The sequence below is a fragment of the Microcaecilia unicolor genome, chromosome 2 (genome assembly GCF_901765095.1).
Source record: "Microcaecilia unicolor chromosome 2, aMicUni1.1, whole genome shotgun sequence".
In the NCBI taxonomy this organism is placed as follows: Eukaryota; Metazoa; Chordata; class Amphibia; order Gymnophiona; family Siphonopidae; genus Microcaecilia; species Microcaecilia unicolor.
In genome coordinates this window covers 21,190,172-21,214,941 of record NC_044032.1, presented here as the reverse complement: position 1 = coordinate 21,214,941, position 24,770 = coordinate 21,190,172, and the positions used below count along the sequence as shown (strand labels likewise).

General features: G+C 47.4%; 1 protein-coding gene across 2 annotated transcripts in view; it reads left to right on the top strand.

Moving 5' to 3' along the window:
* IL11RA (interleukin 11 receptor subunit alpha) overlaps positions 1–24,770 on the top strand; it is a 241,663-nt gene that overhangs the window by 83,208 nt on the left and 133,685 nt on the right. The window contains exon 1 of one of the 2 annotated variants that reach the window (XM_030192834.1): positions 20,860–20,981. The exons of the other annotated variant lie outside the window; for it this stretch is intronic. The gene's annotated coding sequence lies outside the window, so the exon portion shown is untranslated. Of the gene's footprint in view, positions 1–20,859; positions 20,982–24,770 lie in introns of those variants that run through there. 2 annotated transcript variants of the gene reach the window in all.

Sequence of the window (24,770 nt, the reverse complement as noted above, 5' to 3'; positions counted from 1 at the left end):
TGTGGCAAGAAGTAAGTCATGATTGACAGTGTCAAACGCAGCGGATAGATCGAGGAGGATGAGGATGGAATAGTGGCCTCTGGATTTGGCGAGGAGCAGGTCGTTGCAGACTTTAGAGAGAGCTGTTTCTGTCGAGTGTAGGGGGCGAAAGCCTGATTGAAGTGGATCTAGGATGGCATGAGAGGAGAGAAAACCAATGCAGCGACTGTGGATGGCGCGTTCAAGTATTTTGGAGAGGAAGAGGAGGAGAGAGATGGGGCGGTAGTTGGAGGGGCAGGTAGGGTCAAGTGATGGTTTTTTTTAGGAGAGGTGTGACTACGGCGTGCTTGAAGGTGTCAGGGACAGTTGCAGTGGAGAGAGAAAGGTTGAGGATGCGACAGATTGAGGGGGTGACAGTATGGGAGATGGTGTTAAGTAAGTTGGTGGGGATGGGATCGGAGGAGCAAGTGGTGCATTTCGAGGAGGAAAGAAGGCGGGAGGTTTCATCCTCGGTGATCTCATGAAAGGAGGAGAAGGAGGCCTGGGTTGGTTGGTTGAGGGAGAGGGTTAATGGGTGGAGAGGGGGGGGGTGGGGGGTGATGGCTTGGTAGTGAACTCAAGGTTGCTCTCTGATGGAAGGTTGAGTGAGGCTGAATGGATTGCAGTCATGGCTCCGTTCACCATTCACTCAATGGAAAAGAGTAATTGGATGCTTATGGAATGAAATGGGGTTTGTCTGAGCTGTGCCCTGTCTCAACCCCACACTCTCTGCTCAATCTGTTTTCCGCCATCTCATCAAATTGGGCTGAGCGTCATCCAGGCAGAACCTCGGGATATCGGCGGCGCCTGGGTACCATGTTTCGTAACCCAAGCAGGCTTCCTTCCCTCTCATAAGCAGCGACTCTGTCTCTCTTGTTTTGTTCCCTCTCCACATAATTGGCAGAGTTTCCAATAGTGGAAATAAGAAAGCGGGCACATCTGTTGCTAATTGTCCTGCTGGTGAGACTCGTTTCTTGACTGCCTGCATTAGCCGTGAGCTTTGCTGAAAAGGCTTATTTTCTCGGCTCCTGCTAAAGTCACTCATGCTGTATTACCTCCGGGGGTGTTTGTGGAACAAAAGGATAAAACGATCTTTGGACATTTTCCGCCTTCGTTCTTTTCTGTGCTTCCACACCCCTACCCTGATCCACTCTCTGTTGACGTTGAGAACGGGGATCTGAAACAAAGCTTCACACGCACATGCGTGGGATAAACATAAAGGAATCCTGTTCAGAAGGAATGGATCCTAAGGAGCTTAGCCGAGATTGGGTGGCAGAGCCGGTGGTGGGAGGTGGGGATGGTGCTGGGCAGACTTATACGGTCTGTGCCCTGAAAAGGACAGGTACAAATCAAGGTAAGGTATACACAAAAAGTAGCACATATGAGTTTATCTTGTTGGGCAGACTGGATGGACCGTGCAGGTCTTTTTCTGCCGTCATCTACTATGTTACTATGTTACACGCACAACCTAAAAGGGAAAGAAGAAAACATATAACAACGTTGAGGTTGATATTTGCTGGTCATGCTCATTGTTTCGCTAACCGCTGCCAGTGTTATATCTGGAAATTCAATGCCGAGCTACAGCATTGAAATTTCAGGTTTATGGAGACGGCGAAACGATAGCTGGTTAAGGGGCTGATTTTCAAAAGAGAAAAACGTTCGGTTCCTTCAGTCTTTTAAAACTCTCCTATCAACCCTGTGTCCTAATGGCCAGCACTCAGATTGTTTTGCTTTGCCAAATTGTCTTTCACTGATGTCACTGAGGTCAGTGCATGCCTGCCTAGCAGACCACTTCCGGCAGGCACGGTCCCAAGCACATCCTGTTGGAGGTGAGAATTATTATATAGGATGTATATAATATATATTACTTTTTGGTGGGGGAGGGGGAGCTCAGTGAGACATCATCTTTCCTGTTTCAGATGGCATTCTGTTTCAATTCAGTTTCTAATTTTAATTATAAACCCCTTTATGCCTGCAGGAAAAGCAGTATATAAAGATAAATAAAGCATATCTCTAAATCTACCTCCCCCCCAAAAAATCATACTTTATCTGCTGTCATCTACTATGTTACTATCCTGCTTATTTTCGAAGGAGAAGGGTGCCCATCTTCCGACACAAATCGGGAGATGGGTGCCTTTCTCCTAATGGCGACCAAATCGGTATAATCGAAAGCCGATTTTGGCCGGCTTCAACTGCTTTCCGTCACTAGGGCCGGCCAAAGTTCAAGGGGGCGTGTCGGCAGGGTACCGAAGGTGGGACAGGGGGCGTGGTTACGAGATGGCCGCCTTCAGCCGATAATGGAAAAAAGAAGGCCAGCTCTGACGAGCATTTGGCCGGCTTTACTTGGTCCATTTATTTTTAGGACCAAACCTCACAAAAGTGCCCCAAATGACCAGATGACCACCGGAGGGAATCGGGGATCACCTCCCCTTACTCCCCCAGTAGTCACCAACCCTCTCCCATCCAAAAAAAAAAATTTTATACATTTTTGTGCCAGCCTCTGTGCCAGCCTCAAATGTCATACCCAGCTCCCTGACAGCACTATGCAGGTTCCTGGAGCTGTTTTTAGTGGGTACTGCAGTGCACTTCAGGCAGGCGGACCCAGGCCCATCCCCCCTACCTGTTACACTTGTGGTGGTAAATGGGAGCCCTCCAAAACCCACCACAAACCCACTGTACCCACATGTAAGGGCCCCCCTTTACCCTTTAAGGGCTATGGTAAGATAAGGGAGCTATGCACCTGGGACTAATTTGTGAAGTCCGGTTGGTGTCCTGGCATGTGAGGGGGACCACTGCACTATAAATGCTGGCTCCTCCCATGACCAAAGGCCTTGGATTTGGCCGGGTTTGAGATGGCCGTCATTAGTTTCCACTATCGGCAAAAACCAACGGCGGCCATCTCTAACGCCGGCCATCTCTAAGGGCGGCCCAAATGTTGAGATTTGCCCGGTCCCGACCGCATTATCGAAACAAAAGGTGGCCGGCCATCTCGTTTCGATAATGTGGTCGGGTATGCCGCTTTCCGGGGCCAGCCTTAGAGATGGCCACCCATAGAGATGGCCGGCCCCGTTCGATTATGCCCCTCCACGGGGCTCATTTTCAAAGCACTTAGACTTACAAAGCCTATGTTTACTAAGGTGCGCTATAAGCGTGTTAGCGTTTTAACACGCACAAACGGTTTATGCGCGTTAAACGCTAACGCGCCCATAGAAATGTATAGGTGCATTAGTGTTTAACGCGCCTTAACTTTAAAGGCACGTTAAAAATGCTGACTCACCTTAGTAAACATACCCCTAAGTGCTTTGAAAATACGCCTCCACGTGTTACTTTAATATTGTTATTATTATTTATTTATTATTTGTTACATTTATATCCCACATTTTCCCACCTATTTGTAGGCTCAATGTGGATTACATAGTACCGGAGAGCAGGGGCGTATCTGGACTCAGGCGGTAGGGGGGGGCCAGAGCCAGAGGGAGGGGGCACATTTTAGTCCCCCCCCCCGGCGCAACCGATCCCCCCTGCCATTTCCGGACCCCCTCGCCACTGCCAGACCCCCCCCCCTCGCCACCAATGACACTCTCCACCCCCTCCCGCCGCCGCCAACTCTCTCCCGCTGCTGTCACTTACCTTTGCTGGCGGGGGACCCCAACCCCCGCCAGCCGAGGTCCTCTCTTCCATGCAGGCTGCAAGTTGCAACGCTTCCTGTTCTTCTGAGTCTGACGTCCTGCACGTACAACGCGCAGGACGTCAGACTGAGAAGAACAGGAAGCGTTGCAACTTGCATCCTGCACGGAAGAGAGGACTTTGGCTGGCGGGGGCTTGGGGTCCCCCGCCAGCAAAGATCGGCGACGGGTGGAGAGGGTCGGTGGTAGGGGGGTCCAGGGCGAAATCTGCGGGGGCCCAGGCCCCTGTGGCCCCACGCAGATACGCTCCTGCCGGAGAGGCGTTTGCAGACTCCGGTGTGAACAAATACAAAGTGATGTTGTGGTAAGATAAAGTTCATGTGGCCCAGCCACACTAGGGAATCGTACAACGGAAGAGTTGTGTCATGTCCATTACGTTCTTTAGTTTGTTGTGTTACAGAGATCAGGCATTTAAGTTGGATCGGTAGGGTATGCCTTTTTAAGCAGGTTAGTTTTTTTCGGAAGTTTAGGTGGTTGTGCGTCGTTTTCAAGGCTTTTGGTAATGCGTTCCACAGTTGTGTGCTTATGTAGGAAAAAACTGGACGCGTAAGTTGATTTGTATTTGAGTCCTTTGCAGCTTGGGTAGTGCAGAGGAGGAACGTTTAGAGGTTTAAAACCACACTATTTAACTATGCCGACTGGCTTCTAATGAAGCCATGACCAGAAGCATGAGCGATACAGTACTGCCTTTACAGTTGATCAAGCCGGGACAGTGCAATGAAGCAGTTGCAACTGATGGAGGTTCTCTGCTGTTGTAATCCTTCAGGCCCTCTGCTGGTTGAGGAAAGATCGCCAAAGTGGCTGATTGGAAACCAGAAGTAATTGGTACCCAGCGCTATGGCTACAAATACATTAGTAATTTATAATTGGAGAACTGCTGTGATGGCAACGCCCGTCTGCAAGCATGCTCCTGGCATTCGTATCGTGGGCGGAGGTTGGTGGTCAAACACTGTAAACATATCATGGTAGGAAGTCAGACCACAGATGTCATTGTGGTTGCAGAAGCTACACCAGCCTGTTTTGGGGCTGCTGTGTGTTTAGGAACTTGAGATACGAAGATACAATTAAAGATTTTTCAGTGCTATAGGTGAACGGGTAGATGTGAAGCCTCTGTTTACGCTTTCCAAAAATACTATGACTAGGGGGCACGCGATGAAGCTACAATGTAGTAAATTTAAAATGAATCCTAGAAACTTTTTCTTCGCTCAACGTGTAATTAAACTCTGGAATTTGTTGCCAGAGAATGTGGTAAAGGCGGTTAGCTTAGCGGAGTTTAAAAAAGGTTTGGACGGCTTCCTAAAGGAAAAGTCCATAGACCATTATTAAATTGGACTTGGGGAAAATCCACTATTTCTGGGATAAGCAGTATAAAATGTTTTGTACTTTTTGGGGATTTGCCAGGTATTTGTGACCTGGCTTGGTCGCCGTTGGAAACAGGATGCTGGGCTCGATGGACCTTTGGTCTTTCCCAGTATGGCTGTACTTATGAACCAGCACAGCAGACATACGAGTAGTGATTTTGATGCTATTTTGGAGATTCATGTGGATGAAGGGCAGAACGGAAGGCGTGGTTGCACTCGAGACTTAAATACCTTTTCTTTCACGGTGCAAAGAAAAGCTATGAAAATGGTATGGGATTTGCGTTACAAGACGTATGAGGAGAGACTTGCGCACTTGAACATGTATACCCTGGAGGAGAGGAGAAACAGGGGTGATATGATACAGACGTTCAAATATTTGAAAGGTATAAATCCACAAATGAACCTTTTCCGGAGATGGGAAGGCGGTAAAACGAGAGGACATGAAATGAGGTTGAAGGGGGGCAGACTCATGTGATGTCTATGTGCCAGTAGGGTTCCCACACCTGTTGGTCAACATTTTACAGGACCAGGACACTGTACCAGTGACTTCACAGTGAAAATCCTGAAAGGTAACTTTAAAACCATACAAGAACGTAAGACCTTTGAAGTCAGAATGATTGAATATTTTAACACCCAACAGAAAGGACTTAACAAGGATCTGGGGTTCTTAGCCCATTATAAACCATAAAGCTGTATTTCTCTGTTGATCACCCCACCCCTCACCTATCCACACCCATCCTGTTAGAATATTAATGATATGCTTTGATGTCCCCACACATACTTCCTACCCACCCCCATCCTCACACCCTGTCAGACTGTCATGCTTGAATGTTTTCACTTATATACACTGTCAGCTAGCACATTTGCTTATTTTCGATCTGACGAAGAAGGGCAACCTTCGAAAGCTAATCAAGAAATGTATTATGTCCAATAAAAAAGGTATCATCTTATTTTCTTTTCCATGTTTTATTTTGTTTGATTTCTATTGATAACCTTAAGAGTGGACTAACACGGCTACCACACTCCTCTACTGTCTGAACTCAAAACCTCTTTTGTGTGTGTGTCTGTGTCCTGTCTTGAGTAGACTGTAAGCTCTTTGGAGCAGGATCTGTTCATTTTCTGTCTGTACAGAGCTACATACATTCAGTATGGGCTAGAGAAATCATGACAGTAATAATTCTCACCATCTTATTGGAATACAGAAGGCATTTGACCTGCATTGCGATTTCTTTCAATAACCTTATTCTGCACAAGCCCCATTCCCAAGGTGCTTGTCTTAATTAGCACAGTCGTAATCACACATAAGAACATAAGCCTTGCCATACTGGGACAGACCACAGGTCCATGAAGTCCAGTATCCTGTTTCCAAAAGGTGAAACCTGTGGGCTTTAGGGGAATATGGAGTTGCTGATCCACGCTCTTATCTTGAAACTGGTACGATGTGTTTGTAATAGAGCATCTGCTGCATAGACCTTGGCCTCTTGGTGTAGAGGGAGTGGCCTAATGCTTAGAGCAGTGGTCTTAGAAGTGGCTCTTTGTGGCTGTGACCAACAGGGGCATAATCGAAAGAGAAGGGCGCCAATCTTTCGACACAAATCGGGAGAGGGGCGTCCTTCTCTCAGGGTCGCCCAAATCGGCATAATCGAAAGCCGATTTTGGGTGTCCTCAACTGCTTTCTGTCACGGGGACGACCAAAGTTCACGGGGGCATGTCGTCAGCGTAGCGAAGGCAGGACGGGGGCGTGGTTAAGAGATGGGCGTCTTCGGCCGATAATAGAAAAAAGAAGGGCGTCCCTGACGAGCATTTGGCCGACTTTTTTTCACGACCAAGCCTCGAAAAGGTGCCCGACCTGACCAGATGACCACCGAAGGGAATCAGGGATCACCTCCCCTTACTCCCCCAGTGGTCACAAACCCCCTCCCACCCAAAAAAAAAAATTAAAATACATTTTTTGCCAGCCTCTATGTCCTGGCATGTGAGGGGGACCAGGGCACTACGAATGCTGGCTCATCCCACGACCAAATGCCTTGGATTTGGTCGGTTTTGAGATGGGCGTCCTCGGTTTCCATTATCGGCGAAAACCGAGGTCTCCCGTCTCTAAGGTCGACCATCTCAACATTTAGGTCGGCCATCTCTAAGGTCGACCTAAATGTTGAGATTTGGGCGTCCCCGACCGTATATTTCAGGAAGTTAAAATGGGTGTTGAAAAGCCCTGTTTACCTAATTGTTTCTTAGCTTCAGATGCTCTCGGAAAGTAGATGTCGTCTTTGGAATAAAATGTTTCGGGGTATGGGAAGGGCGAGTCCAGAGGAACTTTGCTGTTCCAGTTGGCATCAAGTGTTTTCCTCCTTGTCATTCATGTGAGAAACAGTGTGTTTTAAGGGGACAGATGGGTGAGGTGGTCCGGAGGATTACGCATGGATTGCACTGTAGACTAACCCACAGTTCCCAGAAATGAGGTAAACGCATGTGATCCACCTTAACACCAGAATGGGTGAAGGGTAGTCCAGCTTCTGGCTTTACCTTGAGGTCCTTGATCCACGGAGTGATCTAAATTTATAGTGATTTAAAAAAAATTGCCCACAAAGTGTAGTCAAAGCTTAGGGCTAGTCAGTCCAGACACCAAGATACTTCAGTTGTAAATAATTCAAGCCGTGACCCATCATCTGCTCTGAAGCCAACTTTTTGAAAGCTAATCCCATGTATTTCTAGTAACGAAGGGCATTACTTCGATTTTCTTGTTATTAAAGTTCAGTCTACTGGCATCCAGCCAGTCTTGCATTTTATTCAATTCTGAATGCAACTGAGCCAGTAAATATGATCTGTTGTAGTTTTTGTAATCTGTCTGGGAGAATCTTCTGATCATGGCGACCACAGCCTTAGCCAGGACAAAAAAGAGTGTGTGAGCCAGGGGCGAAGCTACAGGGGGCCATGGGGGCCTGGGCCCCTGGTTTGGCTTGCGGGGGTCCCCAACCCCCGCCAGGCAAAGCCTTCTTCAGCGCCGTCTCCAGCGCAGCCGCATTCCTGCCCTGCTCTTCTTGCTCCCTCCTGTCCTGTGCACGCTGACGCTCCTTTACATGAAACTGAGAAGGAGCGTCAGCGTGCACAGGACAGGAGGGAGCAAGAAGAGCAGGGCAGGAATGCGGCTGCGCTGGAGACGGCGCTGAAGAAGGCTTCGGCTGGCGGGGAACCCCCGCCAGCAAAGGTATTTGTGAGGTGAGGGGAGGTGCGAGCAGGCGCGAGAGGAGGCGTGAGGCGGTGGTGGCAGGAGGGGAAGTGAAGTGAGGCATGGGGGAGGGGTGGCACTCAAAATGTGCCTCCAACCTCGGACTCTGGCCCCCTCCCACATTAAGGTCTGGCTACACCCCTGGTGTGAGCCCTGTGCCTTTTCCAGTTGCCACACCACTTACCTGTCTTCTGAGCGCTTATTCAATGGAGTGGCCATCTCGGGAGGTTAAGAGTACACAGTTTGTGGGTCCTGTCTTGAGAGAGGGTCATGGTTTTGCACAGTGGTGAGACTGGCACTCTTGGGTGACATTGTCCTAACTTCATCTTTACACACTTGGCCCAAGGCACCACCGTTGTCGGTCACCCTAGCACTGATGTTACTCCAGGGCAGAACTGGGGTGGCTGGTTTGGCATTGGTATGAATGGGAAGTGCTTGCCTGCCCTACACATGTACACCGTAATTCTATAAACTCGGGTGCACAATTTTGCCACTCGTTAGCATGCAACATTCTGCACATAAGTTATAGAATAGCACCAAACTTAATTGTTTGAGGGGGCTCTAATTGGCATTAACTGAAGCCAAGAACGATCTGTACTACATTGTCCTGCTTATTTTCGAAAGAGAAAAACGCCTATATTTCGACCCAAATCGGGAGATGGGCGTCTTTCTCCTGTGGGCGCCCAAATCGGTATAATTGAAAGCCGATTTTGGGCATTTCCAACTGCAATCCGTCGCAGAAACGGGTAAAGTTGACAGGGGCGTGTCGGAGGCGCGGTGAAGGCAGAACTGGGGCGTGGTTATCGGCCGAGGAGAGATGGGCGTCTTTAGCTGATAATCGAAAAAAAAGGCGTTTTACCTCGATTTTGGGTCACTTTTTTGGACTCTTTTTTTTCACGAACAAGTCCCAAAAAAGTGCCCCAACTGACCAGATGACCACCGGAGGGAATCGGGGATCACCTCCCCTGACTCCCCCAGTGGTCACTAACCCCCTCCCACCAAAAAAACCCCCACTTTACAAACTTTTTTTCCCAGTCTGTATGTCAGCCTCAAATGCCACCTCCATGACAGCAGAATGTGTTCTATCCTCTGACAGCCTTTCCCTGGTTCTGATGTGGGTCTCGGGTGAGTGTGACATCTTTTCTGTTAAGGGCACTGCAGAGTCACATCAGCGATGCATTGTGGTGGGTGTAGGGTATTGGGCTTCATGATTCCACTAGCTTGTGTTAAATGCTCACCATGTTGGTAGTTGGTAGGCTCTACTCCCATGGTGCTTTTCCCTCTGCTTACTGGGTCAGAGTGTGCCCTGTTTTGTTTCCGGTAGTCCATGGGGTAGTGGCCATTTGTGTAAGACACTTTTAGATCCCTTTCATGTGTTAGCCACGTTACAGCACTTAGTTCTTACCTTGAATGTTGCTGAAAGAGGGCATTGTACACCATTCTGCCAGCTCAGACCTACTTCTAATCTCAGTACCAGCGAGACTCGTTGCCAGTGGGGCACAACCTCTGATCTGCAGTTAACTGTGAGTAAACGTGCTTATTCAAATAAAGGACGTTTTCAGCGAGATTAGTCTTCAGGTGTCAACTGCTGTGCCAAGGTTATACAGCAGCAAGTCCTGTCCCTGGAGCACTTTTAGTGGGTACTGCAGTGCACTTCAGGCAGGCAGACCCAGGCCCATCCCCCCTCCTACCTATAACACTTGTGGTGGTAAATGGGAGGCCTTTAAAACCCACTGTACCCACATGTAGTTGCCCCCTTCACCCCGAAGAGCTATGGTAGTGTTGTACATTTGTCCCTCCCATGACCAAATGGCTTGGATTGGGACCTTCTGAGCTGGGCGTTTTTAGTTTCCATTATTGCTAAAAAAAACCCCCGCCCAGCTCAGAAAGGACCAAATCCATGGCATTTGGTCCATCCAAACCATATTTTCGAAACGAAAGATGGACACCCATCTTTTTCGATAATACGGTCTGTCCCGCCTCTTCACATACCCGTTTTCGGACATAGACACCCATGGAGATGGGCGTTCGCGGTCGATTATGCCCCTCCACGTGTGTTAAAATAATTTCTCCATCCTTAATAAGTTTCTCTTTCAGTCTGATTCATCTGTTTATTCCCTTCCAGGATATTTTTACGATAGGTAAGGTTTATGTGAAGTAAATTCTAGAATGGTTTTTATGGCATCCGGTTTCTCCCTGTTCTATCTAATTTCACTCTGGCAGTTTTTTTTTCCACATTAAATCTTTCAGATGATAGAATTTAATCGTATCTTTAGATATTCTGGCCTTAACATACTTTTGTTACACATTTCTCGCAGGTATATGAAATTCACTTACATAACAATCCAGACTCGTGAGAAGAGGCAGGCAGATGAACTTTTCACTATCTGAGGACTCGTGGTGAAATTAGTAGGTCACTTGCCTACCCTGCCCATGCACTGTGATTCCTGTCGCATAGCCAACCTCTGGCCTACCAGCTATCCATCCACTTTTGGTCAATAAATGACTACTCAGCTTTACTCCGAGGAGGAAAGGGGTGGAGATGACTGGGGAAGGCAATGGCAAACCACTCCACTAATAGTCTGCAAAGGAAGTGACAACCCCCATAAGTTGCATGGGGGGGACTACCTTTTGCTTGTCATGACTCGGTGTGAGCCCTTAGGCTGTAGCTGAGTTGACTCTACCTACCCAACCCAAGGGCTGCCTAGGCCCCAACTGGAGGACAGCGAGACACCTAGAGAAGGCTGGAGCTTGGAAGTCATGACTGGAGCAAGGCAGGAACAAGGCTGGAACACGGGGCAGGGTTAGAACAAGACACAGGCAGGAACAGGAGACAAACCAGAACAAGGCTACAACACACAATAGACAACTCTAGGAGACCTGTTGCAAAGGCACTGGCTGGGGGACAGGAACTTCCTTACATACTACCAGACAGGAAGTGATGACATCAGCCAATGCCCTCTTGCAGAGCTATAAAGGAAGTGCTGGGTTTCCAGGAAGTAAACAGATCCTTCTCTGGCACGGAATGCTGCTGGAGACCACCGAGAACAGGTGAAGAGCGTGACATTGCGGACTAGTTTTCTCCTGCTTCTTTGGGCCTCCAGGTCAATCGGAGCCAGTGTCTATTGGGCTATGGCACCATGAGCCTCCATGCACCATCATCCAAGGGTTTTGCTTTTTTAATGCTCTTCCCTCTCCTGTCTAGCCCAGTCATTCCAATGACAGTGCTCAAACAGGGACCATAGACTGCAGCTCCCTCCAGAAAGCAGGTCTTACTCACTCTGTCTCTGGTGCCAGGTATTCCCTGTCCCTCTTTCCCCGACCTCCCCAGGGGCTGTGAACGCTGCCTCTGCTCGATCTCCAGCCCTCACTGGTCAGGACATCTTGCCCTGGTTTTTTGCATGCCAGTACACAGCAGTGCCATGGAACAATTGGACTGGTGCCACCCCTCCCCCGTGCTAAATTCTTGATCAAGGTTGTATCACCCTGTCTTTAATACTAGGCCCAGATTTGTTTTTTTAGTATCTATCTAGTTTTAACTGTTAATGGTATGTTTTGATCTGTTTTGATTGCAAATGTGCTGGAGGCAGGGAATATAACATTTTAAAATAAATAAATACTCTAGTCTCCTGAAATTTCATCGCCTCCTGGAACTGTGTAACACAAATGTAACTTGCACAGCTTAGCAAATATTACAGCGGCCCTGAAGCCTCATTCTGGCCACTTTTTAAAAACAGAGGAGCCAGCTATTATGGCCTCTATTGCAGCCTCGCTATCGGGATACCCTATTCTTCCCTGTTTGGTGATATCTTTGAAAGATGTCTTGTTCCGAACCATTCATTTTTGAACAACTGTCGGACTTCCATGAGGTTCTAGTTTAAAAGCTGCTCTATCTCCTTTTTAAATGCCAATGCCACCCTGGTTAAGGTGGAGCCCAACTTTCCAGAATAGGCTCCCCTTTCCCCAGAATGATGCCCAGTTCCTAACAAATCTAAAACCCTCCTCCCTGCACCATCTCCTAATCTAGGCATTGAGACACTGCAGCTCTGCCTGTCTCTTGGACTCTGCATGTGGAATAAGCAGCACTTCGGAAAATGCTACCCTAGAGGTTCTGGATTTGAGCTTTCTACCTAAGAGCCTAAATTTGGAGGTCTGAACTAAGCCCTTGTTCCTTCTCACCCAGTACTTCCCTCGCCCTTAATTGTCTTGTCTGTCTGTATTTTTAGATTGTAAGCTCTATAGAGCAGGGGCTGTCTCTCTGTGTCAGGTGTTTAGCGCTGCGTGCGTCTGGTAGCGCTATACAAATGTTAATAATAATAATAACATTCCATTTAGAAGCCTGCCCTTGCAGATGAGCAACGCGGCCGCTCAGGCTTCTGTTTCTGTGAGTCTGACGTCCTGCACGTCAGACTCACAGAAACAGAAGCCTGCGCGGCCGCATTGCCTCTACATGGAATGCTGCCAATGGAGGAGTAACCTAGTGGTTAGTGCAGTGGAACATGGAATGTTGCTACTATTGGAGATTCTAGATGGAATGTTTTGGCTCCTAACCACTACTCAATTCCCCTATCCTTGTTCCTTTTCACCCAGTACTTCCCTCGCCCTTAATTGTCTTGTCTGTCTGTATTTATAGATTGTAAGCTCTATCGAGCAGGGACTGTCTCTCTGTGTCAGGTGTTCAGCGCTGCTTGCGTCTGGTAGCGCTATACAAATGTTAATAATAATAACATTCCATGTAGAAGCCTGCCCTTGCAGATGAGCAACGCGGCCGCGCAGGCTTCTGTTTCTGTGAGTCTGACGTCCTGCACTTACGTGCAGGACATCAGACTCACAGAAACAGAAGCCTGCGCGGCCGCGTTGCTCATCTGCAAGGGCAGGCTTCGCCTGCGTGGCCGCGTTGCTCATCTGCAAGGGCAGGCTTCGCCTGCGTGGCCGCGTTGCTCATCTGCAAGGGCAGGCTTCTACATGGAATGTTGCTAGTGGAGGAGTAGCCTAGTGGTTAGTGCAGTGGAACATGGAATGTTGCTACTATTGGTGGTTCTACACGGAATGTTGCTACTATTGGAGATTCCAGATGGAATGTTTTGGCTCCTAGCCACTACTCAAGTGCCCTCCCCTTGTTCCTTCTCACCCAGTACTTCCCTCGCCCTTAATTGTCTTGTCTGTCTGTATTTTTAGATTGTAAGCTGTATTGAACAGGGACTGTCTCTCTGTGTCAGGTGTTCAGTGCTGAGTGCGTCTGGTAGCGCTATACAAATGCCAATAATAATAATAACAGTGGTCTTTGCCATAAAGCATATGGGGAGAGACTTAAAGATCTCAATACAATATGTATTCTTTGGAAGAAAGGCAGGAGCGGGGAGATATGATAGAGACGTTTAAATACCTCCATGGTATAAATGCACAAGAGGTGAGTCTCTTTCAAGTGAAAGGAAGTTCTGGGAAGAGGGGGCATAGGGGTGAAAGGGGGATAGACTCAGAAGTAACCTGAGGAAATATTTCCTTCACAGAAAGGGTGGTGAATTTGTGGAATGGCCTCCTGGTAGAAGTGGTGGAGAGTGGAGTATCGGAATGCAAGAGAGCTTGGGAGAAGTACATAGGATCTCTGAGGGAGTGTTTGTACGTTTGGGAAGCTTGCCAGGTGCCCTTGGCCTGGATTGGCCGCTGTCGTGGACAGGATGCTGGGCTCGATGGACCCTTGGTCTTTTCCCAGTGTGGCATTACTTATGTACTTATGTCCTCTACTTGGCTCACTTTTATTACATAGAGCAGTGATTTAACCTATTGTGATGTCATAGTGGCTCATTCCACCAATAAGAGCCAACCTCATTAGTGATGTCACAATGGCTTGATTGTATAGAATGTTTGTACGTTTGGGAAGCTCGTCAGGTGCCCTTGGCCTGGATTGGCCGCTGTCGTGGACAGGATGCTGGGCTCGATGGACCCTTGGTCTTTTCCCAGTATGGCATGTACTTATGAAGAGTAGATGGCAAGGATGTGCAGACTGGATAGGCCATAGGTCTTTCTCTGCCTTCGTTTTTCTATTGATTCTTTTCAAAGAAGAGCAACCAAACTGGAACTCCTCTCGTATGAGAAAAGGCTAGAGAGGTTAGGGCTCTTCAACTTGGAAAAGAGGCGGATGAGGGGAGATATGATTGAGGTCTACAAAATCCTGAATGGTGTAGAATGAGTAGAAATAAATTGATTTTTTTACTTGTTCCAAAAGCACAAAGACTAGGGGACATTCGAGGAAGTTACATGGAAATACTTTTAAAACAAATAGGAGGAAATATTTTTTCACTCAACAAATAGTTAAGCTCGGGAACTCTTTGCCGGAGGATGTGGTAACAGCGGTTAGCATATCTGGGTTTAAAACAAGTATAACTTGTCTGGAATGTTTTTACGTTTGGGGAGCGTGCCAGGTGCCCTTGACCTGGATTGGCCACTGTCGGTGACAGGATGCTGGGCTAGATGGACCTTTGGTCTTTCCCAGTATGGCACTACTTATGTACTTATGTACTTATGTAAAAGTCCATAGTCTGCTATTGAAACAGACATGGGAAGCAACTGCTTGCCCTGGGATTTGTAGTATGGAATGTTGCTACTCTCTGAGATTCTGAATGGAATCTTGTTACTCTTTAGGATTCCAGTTCCCTAGGCTCACTGATCTCATCTCATGGTTTTCAGTATCATCTTTATGCCGATGACACCCAGCTATATCTCTTCACACCAGACATCACCGCCGAGACCCAGGCCAAGGTATCAGCCTGCTTATCCGACATTGCTGCCTGGATGTCCAACCGCCACCTGAAGCTGAACATGTCCAAAACCGAGCTCCTCGTCTTTCCACCTAAACCCACTTCTCCTCTTCCTCCACTCTCTATCTCAGTTGATAACACCCTCATCCTCCCCGTCCCATCTGCCCGCAACCTCGGAGTCATCTTCGACTCCTCCCTCTCCTTCTCTGCGCATATCCAGCAGATAGCCAAGACCTGTCGCTTCTTCCTCTTCAACATCAGCAAAATTCACCCCTTCCTCTCTGAGCACACCACACGAACTCTCGTCCACGCTCTCATTACCTCTCGCCTCGACTACTGCAACTTACTCCTCACTGGCCTCCCACTTAGCCATCTATCCCCCCTTCAATCCGTTCAGAACGCTGCCGCACGTCTTATATTCCGCCAGAACCGATATACTCATATCACCCCTCTCCTCAAGTCACTTCACTGGCTTCCGATCAGATTCCGCATACAATTCAAGCTTCTCCTCCTTACCTACAAATGCACCCGGTCTGTGGCTCCTCACTACCTCTCTACCCTCATCTCCCCCTATGTTCCCGCCCGTAACCTCCGCTCACAGGACAAATCCTTCCTTTCAGTTCCCTTCTCCACCACTGCCAACTCCAGGCTCCGCTCATTCTGCCTTGCCTCACCCTATGCCTGGAACACTCTTCCTCAACCCCTACACCAAGCCCCCTCCCTACCCATCTTCAAATCTCTGCTTAAAACTCACCTCTTCAATGCTGCTTTCGGCACCTAACCTTTCGAGAAATATAGTATGCCCTATCAGATCGACTCTACACTTGTCTTTTAGATTGTACACTTGTCTCTAGATTGTACACCTGTCTTTTAGATTGTAAGCTCCTTGAGCAGGGACTGTCCTTCCATGTTAAATTGTATAGCGCTGCGTAACCCTAGTAGCGCTTTAGAAATGTTAAGTTGTAGTAGTAGTAGCACTGGTGCTTACCCAGTGGTAATCATGCTGTTCAGTTACCCCCGGGTTAGTGCAGTAGCCCTTACTGCCACCTCAATGGGTGACAGTAAGTGTTCCCCCCTGAAATGGCTGCACAGCAAGCAGGGGTGTAGCCAGACTTCGGCGGGAGGGGGGTCCAGAGCCCGAGGTGAGGGGGCACATTTTAGCCCCCCCCCGCCGCCGCCGCCGCCACCGACCCCTGCCGATGACCCTCTCGACCTCCCTCCCGCCGCCAACCCTCCCCCACCGCCGCCGTCACCGTGGGCTACCTTTGCTGGCGGGGGACCCCAATCCCCACCAGCCGAGGTCCTCTTCTTCCCCCCACGAAGGCTTCGTTCTGTTTCTGACGTCCTGGACGGCCATTTCTTTTCTAGAAAAAAGACAGCCTTTCACCTGCCTCAGTAACAGGGGGCTTCAGCGCATGTCAAACACAGATGCTGACGCTAGTGCAGGGCCCCTTTTCCCATAGTTCAGTAAAAGGACCCTGTAGATTGTTAGTCCCTCGGAGAGAAGGAAACACCTGCTTCCGCATTCGGTATAGGTCGACCAAGTTTGGGCAGGGATAACAGATCCACACATTAGCTAATTAGGTGTTATCCACCACTTATTGGTAGTAATTTAGGATTTACACGCAGATCTACCCTACGTTTTATTCTATGACATGTGCAACTCCAAAGAGGGCGTTGCCTTGGGAGGCACATGGGTGGGTCAGGAGCTTTCCAGAAATTAGGCACAATGTTATAGAATACCTACATTTGCTCACCTAACTGCCGTCAGGCACCAGAAGTTAGGCGTGAAATGCGCTCTGAGCTAGTAATCTGTGATAGTAACATAACATACATAGAGGGGCATAACTGAACAAAAACGTCTATCTCCATGGGCGTTTATCTCCGAGAACGGGTCCGTGAAGGGGCGGACCGAACCGTATTTTCGAAAAAAATAGACGTCCATGTTTTATTCTACAATTTGTGAGCTGGGCGTTTTTGTTTTTCAGTGATAATGGAAAATGAAAGCGCCCAGCTCAAAAACGAATAAATCCAAGGCATTTGTTCGTGGGAGGGGCCAGGATTCGTAGTGCACTGGTCCCCCTCACATGCCAGGACACCAACCGGGCACCCTAGGGGGCACTTTTACAAAAACAAAAGAAAAGGTAAAAGAGCTCCCAGGTGCATAGCACCCTTCCCTTGTGTGTTGAGCCCCCCAAATCCCCCTCAAAACCCACTGCCCACAAGTCTACACCATTACTATAGCCCTAAGAGGTGAAGGGGGGGCACCTACATGTGAGTACAGTGGGTTTGGGGGGGTTGGACGACTAAGCATTAAGCAGCACAATTGTAACAGGTAGGGGGGGATGGGCCTGGGTCCACCTGCCTGAAGTCCACTGCACCCCCTAACAACTGCTCCAGGGATCTGCATACTGCTGCCAGGGAGGTGGGTATGACATTTGAGGGTGAAAATAAAAAGTTGTGAAACATCATTTTTTTGTGGTGGGAGGGGGTTAGTGACCACTGGGGGAGTCAGGGGAGGTCATCCCCGATTAACTCTGGTGGTAATCTGGTCATTTAGGGCACTTTTTGGGGCCTTATTCGTGAAAAAACAGGGTCCAGGAAAAGTGCCCTAAATTCTAGCTACAAACGCATACTTTTTTTCCATTATCGGCGAAAGGCGCCCATCTCTCCTCGGCAGATAACCACACCCCAGTTCCACCTTTGCCACGCCTCCGACACGCCCCCGTCAACTTTGTACGCTTCCGCGATGGAGTGCATTGAAAACGTCCAAAATCAGCTTTCCATTATACCGATTTATTCGTTTTTGTGAGATAAACGTCTATCTCCCGATTTGGGTCGAAATCTAGGCGTTTTCTCTTTCAATTATAAGGTGGATAGTAACATAGTAGATGATGGCAGAAAAAGACCTGCATGGTCCATCTAGTCTGCCCAAGACAAATTCATATGTGTATACCTTACTTTGAATTTGTACCTGTCTTTTTTAGGGCACAGACCGTATAAGTCTGCCCAGCAGTATTTCCCGCCTCCCAACCACCAGTCCCGCCTCCCATCACCGGCTCTGGCACAGACCGTATAAGTCTGCCCTCCCCTATCCTCGCCTCCCAACCACCAACCCCTCTTCCCCCCACCTGCTCCGCCACCCAATTTCAGCTAAGCTTCTGAGGATCCATTCCTGCTGCACAGGATTCCTTTATGCATATCCCACGCATGTTTGAATTCCGTTACCGTTTTCATCTCCACCACCTCCCGCGGGAGGGCATTCCAAGCATCCACCACCCTCTCCGTGAAAAAATACTTCCTGACATCTTTTTTGAGTCTGCCCCCCTTCAATCTCATTTCATGTCCTCTCATTCTACCGCTTTCCCATCTCCGGAAAATATTTTTTTGCGGATTAATACCTTTCAAGTATTTGAACGTCTGTATCATATCACCCCTGTTCCTCCTTTCCTCCAGGGTATACATGTTCAGGTCAGCAAGTCTTTGTTCATACATCTTGGAACGCAAATCCCACACCATTCTCGTAGCTTTTCTTTGCACCGCTTCCATTTTTTTAACATCCTTCACAAGGTACGGCCTCCAAAACTGAACACAATACTCCAGGTGGGGCCTCACCAACGACTGTGATGCAGGCTATCTCTGGGCACTGTTTAGACTGTAGCCCCTAGTGTACCTGAACGTAACTCATCTTGAGCTACTACTGGAAAAGGTGTGAGCTAAATATAAAAATAAAATAAATAAACATGGCCCATGGTAACATATAGTAACACAGTAAATGACGGCAGATAAAGACCTGTACGGTCCATCCAGTCTGCCCATCAAGATAAACTCATTTACATGGTATGTGATACTTTATATGTATACCTGAGTTTAATTTGTCCTTGCCATTCTCTGGGCACAGACCGTAGAAGTCTGCCCAGCACTGTTCTTGTACTAAAAGTTCTGAAGATTCTGGAATCCTAAAGAGTTACAAGATTCCGGAATCCCAATTAGTAGCAACATTCCACGTAGAACCCCAAAGAGTAACATAGTAACATAGTAAATGATAGCAGATACTACTACTACTTAACATTTCTAGAGCGCTACTAGGGTTACGCAGCGCTGTACAATTTAACAAAGAGAGACAGTCCCTGCTCAAAGAGCTTACAATCTAATAGACAAGTGAACGGTTGGTCCGATAGGGGCAGTCAAATTGGGGCAGTCTGGATTCACTGAACGGTAAGGGTTAGGTGCCGAACGCAGCATTGAAGCAAAGACTTGAAGACGGGCAGGGAGGGGGCTTGGCGTAAGGGCTCAGTGAAGTCTGCCCAACACTCTTCTTGTACTAAAAGTTCTGAAGCTAACGTCAAAGCCCCTTGGTTTTGACCAAGAAGAGGCTTTGCAGTCTGGAAAGATGCCAGTTATGCCCCAAATACTTTTTTTTTTTTGGGGGGGTGGGAGCCTTCCCTCTGTGTCCTAACTCATTTGTTTTATGGAAACAACCTTTAGAAGAATGGGGGTGGGGAGGGGGTGTTTGATATCACCCTTGGGGAGAACATAAGAACATAAGTGTTGCCTTTCTGGGACAGACCGAAGGTCCATCAAGCCCAGCATCCTGTCTCCAACAGTGGCCAATCCAGGTTACAAGTACCTGGCAAGATCCCAAAACAGTACAATACATTTTATGCTGTTTATCCTAGAAATAAGCAGTGGATTTTCCCCATGTTAATAAAGTCTTAGAAGCTATCCAAACCTTTTTTTTAACCCCGCTAAGCTAACTGCTTTTACTACATTCTCTGGCAATGAATTCCAGAGTTTAATTACACCTTGAGTGAAGAAATATTTTCTCAGATTTGTTTTAAATTTACTACTTTGCAGCTTCATAGCCTGCCCCCTAGTCCTAGTATTTTTGGAAAGAGTAAACAAGCCTCATTATTTTATAGATTTCTTTCATAACTCCCCTCAGAGAGATGAGAGTTCGCAGCTGCTGCGGAGCCCTTCTACCTAGCTAAAGCTGTGCTGGATAGGTAGAGATGGCTTGCAGGTGGTCACACTCTGGTTAGTAGCTGGGATGTAATCTTGGTAGTCCAGACAGAGTTTCTGGGTAGAGTGGATGGTCCTCTATCTGCCCTCTTCTGCTCTGTTACTAGAAACACAGAAAATGACAGCAGATCTAGTCTGACCACCCATACCAACTACCAAGCTCTCCCTCTGTGACTTTCCCATGCTTTCTTGAATTCAGATGCAGTCTTCCTGTCCTCCACCTCCAGTGGGAGGCCGTTCCACGTATCCACCACCCTTTCCATGAAGAAATATTTCCTCCGATTACTCCCGAGTCGATCCCCTTTGGCCTTTCATCCCGTGCCCCTGGTTCCTGTTCATTCATCCGTATAAAGTGAAATGGGGGTGTGCATGGTGGGAGCTTAGGCATGCCACATTCGTGAGTCACCTGGCCATCCAGGCTCAGGGGCGCGTTCCAGCAAGTCTCCATGAGAGACAGAGACCTGGAATGCTGCACTGTCACTGCTCTGGGCCCCAGCTTCTATTTATATATCCCCAGAACACTCAGCTTTACAACTTCTGCCTGCCACAATCATTTCATCTTGCTCTCTTTTTGAAGTCTTCATTTCTGTGCATGTGCGTCCAGTATTGGCGAAAACTCAGACATGTTCCCCCCCCCCCCCCCCCTTGTTCTTTGGATGAGCACATTTGCATTTTGGCTTTGCCTATTGCACTGGATTCAAGTTTCAAGTTGCTGAGAGGGGAGCAGGCCAGGAAGAGGGAGGGCGCAGAGGGAAGATTTATAATTTTTTTTTTGTAGTGAGTTTTATAGGTTTTTTTTTTTTTTTTGGGTGGCTGCCTGGGACCTGAGGCTCTGTCTCCCAGTCGCTTTTAGATCTTGGTGTTTCCACGGCGGCCGAGCGAAGATGGGATAGACCAGAAGCGGCTGAAGGTGAGAGGCCAGAGGGAGCTTTTTAAAATTTTGTAGGGCGGTGGGTGGGTGGAAGGGAAGGATTGAAGTTAGACCCAGACAGCATAACTTCATAACTTCAAGTACAAAGCCAGGCTGACGGAGAAGGAGCCTGTTTATGGTTTCAGCTTCCTGAAAACTCTTACTTCCACAGCAGCCTGCCCTTAATTTCTTTCTCTCTTCTACTTTTCTCTGTCTCTCTGCCTTTTTGTCCATGTTTTTCTTTTTTGCTTTTTTCCCCTTTGTTAATATTCTTGGTTCTGTTTTGCCTCCTTTTGCATTTCTTCTCCTGTTGCTTTCGTCTTCCCTCTGGAACTTCTCTCTGCTGTCCAGGGAATATCGCTCACTTCTCGGTGTCACTCTTCCTGTCTCTTTCTGCACTCTTCCTGTCTGTTTCTTTGCTTTTATCTCTGTCGCTCTTCTCTCTGCCTGTTTATCTGACACATTTATCTTTATCACTTCTGGCTATGTTTCATGTTCTCCTCTTCCTGGTATCCAGCACTTTAGCACAGAGAGAAAAGTTTTCCAGCTAAACCCAAGGAGGTAAAAATTGCTACCCTCAACCCCCCCCCCCCCCCCCCCCCGCACAAGTTGGCTAGATTTAAGCATGAGGAAAGAGAGATTCCAGTGGAAGAGGAGAGGAGAGGGGAGATATGATAGAGGTCTATAAAATAATGAGTGGAGTTGAATGGGTAGATGTGAAGCGTCTGTTTACGCTTTCCAAAAATACTAGGACTAGGGGGCATGCAATGAAGCTACAATGTAGTAAATTTAAAACGAATCGGAGAAAAAGTTTCTTCACTCAATGTGTAGTTAAACTCTGGAATTCGTTGCCAAAGAATGTGGTAAAGGCGGTTAGCTTAGCGGAGTTTTAAAAAGGTTTGGACGGCTTCCTAAAGGAAAAGTCCATAGACCGTTATCAAATGGACTTGAGGAAAATCCGCTATTTCTGGGACAAGCAGTATAAAATGTTTTGTACATTTTTGGGATCTTGCCAGGTATTTGTAACCTGGATATTGGCCACTGTTGGAAACAGGATGCTCGATAGACCTTTGGTCTTTCCCAGTATGGCAATACTTATGTACTTATGGATTTGATTTGCAATTACATTTCTGTGCAGCAAGTGCAAAATGTTCAAGTTTTTTTGTTGTACCTGTGCAGTTTCTCTTCGAAAATGAGCTGGTAAAACTCCACAAGTGCAAAAGCGCCCGCGATCCTTCCAACTACCCGCACTGTTCGAGCTGCTGTTTCTCCAGGTTCCCCTTTCTAGGATATTATACAGAATTGTTCTTCTTTGTGGCGGAGGTTTCCGGTTTGTTTCGGGACATGCATGCCTCTGAATATTTTTGTATTTTGCACAATGCAAGAGGAAATGCAGTTCTGTTTCTGTTTGTCTGGGATTGTGCTGCGTGGAGCCTGGGATTTCCAGTTCTGATTTTTGTCTGCATATTTCTGTTCCTAATTTGTGGTCCCTTGTTCTGTCTGCACTACTTATGTGTGACCAAGGTCAGGTTTTCTGCTGGCGTTTACTTTCTGTGCAGGGATGGGTCCAGCTTTAATCTGGTTTCCTAGTCTGCAGAAAACGTGTTTCTGATCTGGGGCAGTGTTTGCCGAGTCCGGTCCAGGAGTACCCCTTGCCAGTCAGGTTTTTGGGATATCCACAATGAGTATGCATGAACTTGATTTGCATACACGTTCTCCATTATATGCAGATCTCTTTTATGCATATTCATTGTGGGTATCTTGAAAACGTGACTGGCAAGGGCTACTCTAGGACCGGACTTGGGGAAACACTGATCTAGGGCACTGGTTCCAAAGACTACTACTACTACTTATCTTTTCAATCACACTACTAGATGTATGCAGCACTGTACACTGGACATAAAGAGACGGTCCCTGCTCAACAGAGCTTACAATCTAATTAGGACAAACAGGACAAATAAGGGATAAGGACAAAGAGTAGCAAGATTCCGGAATCCCGAAGAGTAGCAAGATTCCGGAATCCCAAAGACTACTACTACTACTATTTATCTTTTCAATTGCACTACTGTAGTAGGGTTACCATATGGCTCCAGAAAAAGGAGGACGGATTGAGCCAGCCGGGTTTTACTTCCATTGCTTTCCAAGCAATGGAAGTAAAACCCGGCTGGCTCAATTACTTCCATTGAAAGCAATGGAAGTAAAACCCGGCTGGCTCAATCCGTCCTCCTAGACATATGCAGCACTGTACATTGGACATAAAGAGACGGTCCCTGCTCGACAGAGCTTACAATCTAATTAGGACAGACAAACAGGACAAATAAGAGATAAAGGAATTACTAAGGTGGGAATGATTAAACAGTGGGTACTGAACAAGTGAGTAAGGGTTAAGAGTTAAAAGCAGCATCAAAAAGGTAGTTTTTTAGCTTAGATTTTAAGACGGCCAGAGATGGAGCTTGACATACCGGCTCAGGAAGTCTATTCCAGGCACATGGTGCAGCAAGATAAAAGGAACAGAGTCTGGAGTTAGCGGTGGAGGAGAAGGGTGCAGATAAGAGAGATTTACCCAGTGAACGGAGTTCCCGGGGAGGAACGTAAGGAGATATGAGAGTGGAGAGGTACTGAGGAGCTGCAGAGTGAATGCACTTATAGGTCAAGAAGAGGAGTTTGAACTGTATGCGGAAACAGATAGGGAGCCAGTGAAGTGACTTGAGGAGAGGGCTAATTTGAGCATAGCGACACTGGTGGAATATAAATCATGCAGCAGAATTTTGAACAGATTGAAGAGGAGAGAGATGGCTAAGTGGGAGACCTGTGAGAAGCAAGTTGCAATAGTCTAAGCGAGAGGTGATAAGAGTGTGGCTAAGGGCTCTGGTAGTGTGCTCAAAAAGGAAAGGACGAATTTTGGTGACTTTATAGAGAAAGAACTCCCAGCCAGTTGGGTTTTTAGAATATTCACAACGAGGGCCGGATATAGTAAATGACACCGAAAAAGTCGGCAAAAGTAGATGTCATGAGGCAGCAAAGAAGACAGTATTTGATGAATGCACAAGAGGTGTTTCATTCACTCATAAAATCCAAATTTACTACTAATAATCATTTCTATAGTGTTACTAGACGCATGCAAGCATGTGCAGAGGTGATTCAACATGGCTGTGTTTTGGCGTATTTCCTTCTACCTTCTTCTACTAACCTATAAATGTACTCACTCTGCTGCTCCCCAGTATCTCTCCACACTCATCCTTCCCTTCTTATGGTTGGAATTTTCCTCTGAAGTGTGTAAATCCTCTGGTCCCATAATAACCCAAAGAACCAGACGTTTTGCTTCTCTGTTTTCCCCTTACGTTCTCTGCCTTTTGCTCTCTTTTTCCCGCTTTTCATTATTTTGTTTCAGGCCTTTTCTCTCTGTCTTCTGGACACTGCTTTTGTTTTGCTTTGTTTTCTCCCTGGTCCTGTTCTTCAATGAAAGCAAGAAAAAACTGACTTCCTATTGAAACACCCCCCCCCCCCCCCCCCGCAGCACATGGACCCACCAGGTTAGCTCTTGTGAAGTGGGCATGGAAACATATGGCATTGTCTGTTTTTATCTTTCAGTGTAAACACAGTAAAAGTAAACAAATCCTTATGTTCCAGGCATAAAAAAAGACAAAAATTCAGCAAAGCCACCCACAGAGCAGACAAGTGGGCCCATGCTCAAAACCTAATACCAGCAGGAGAGGCGATTAGCACCAGTATTAGTATGTGCCAGTGGCGTTCCTATGTCGGCTGCCACCCAGGGAAAATCACCGCAGC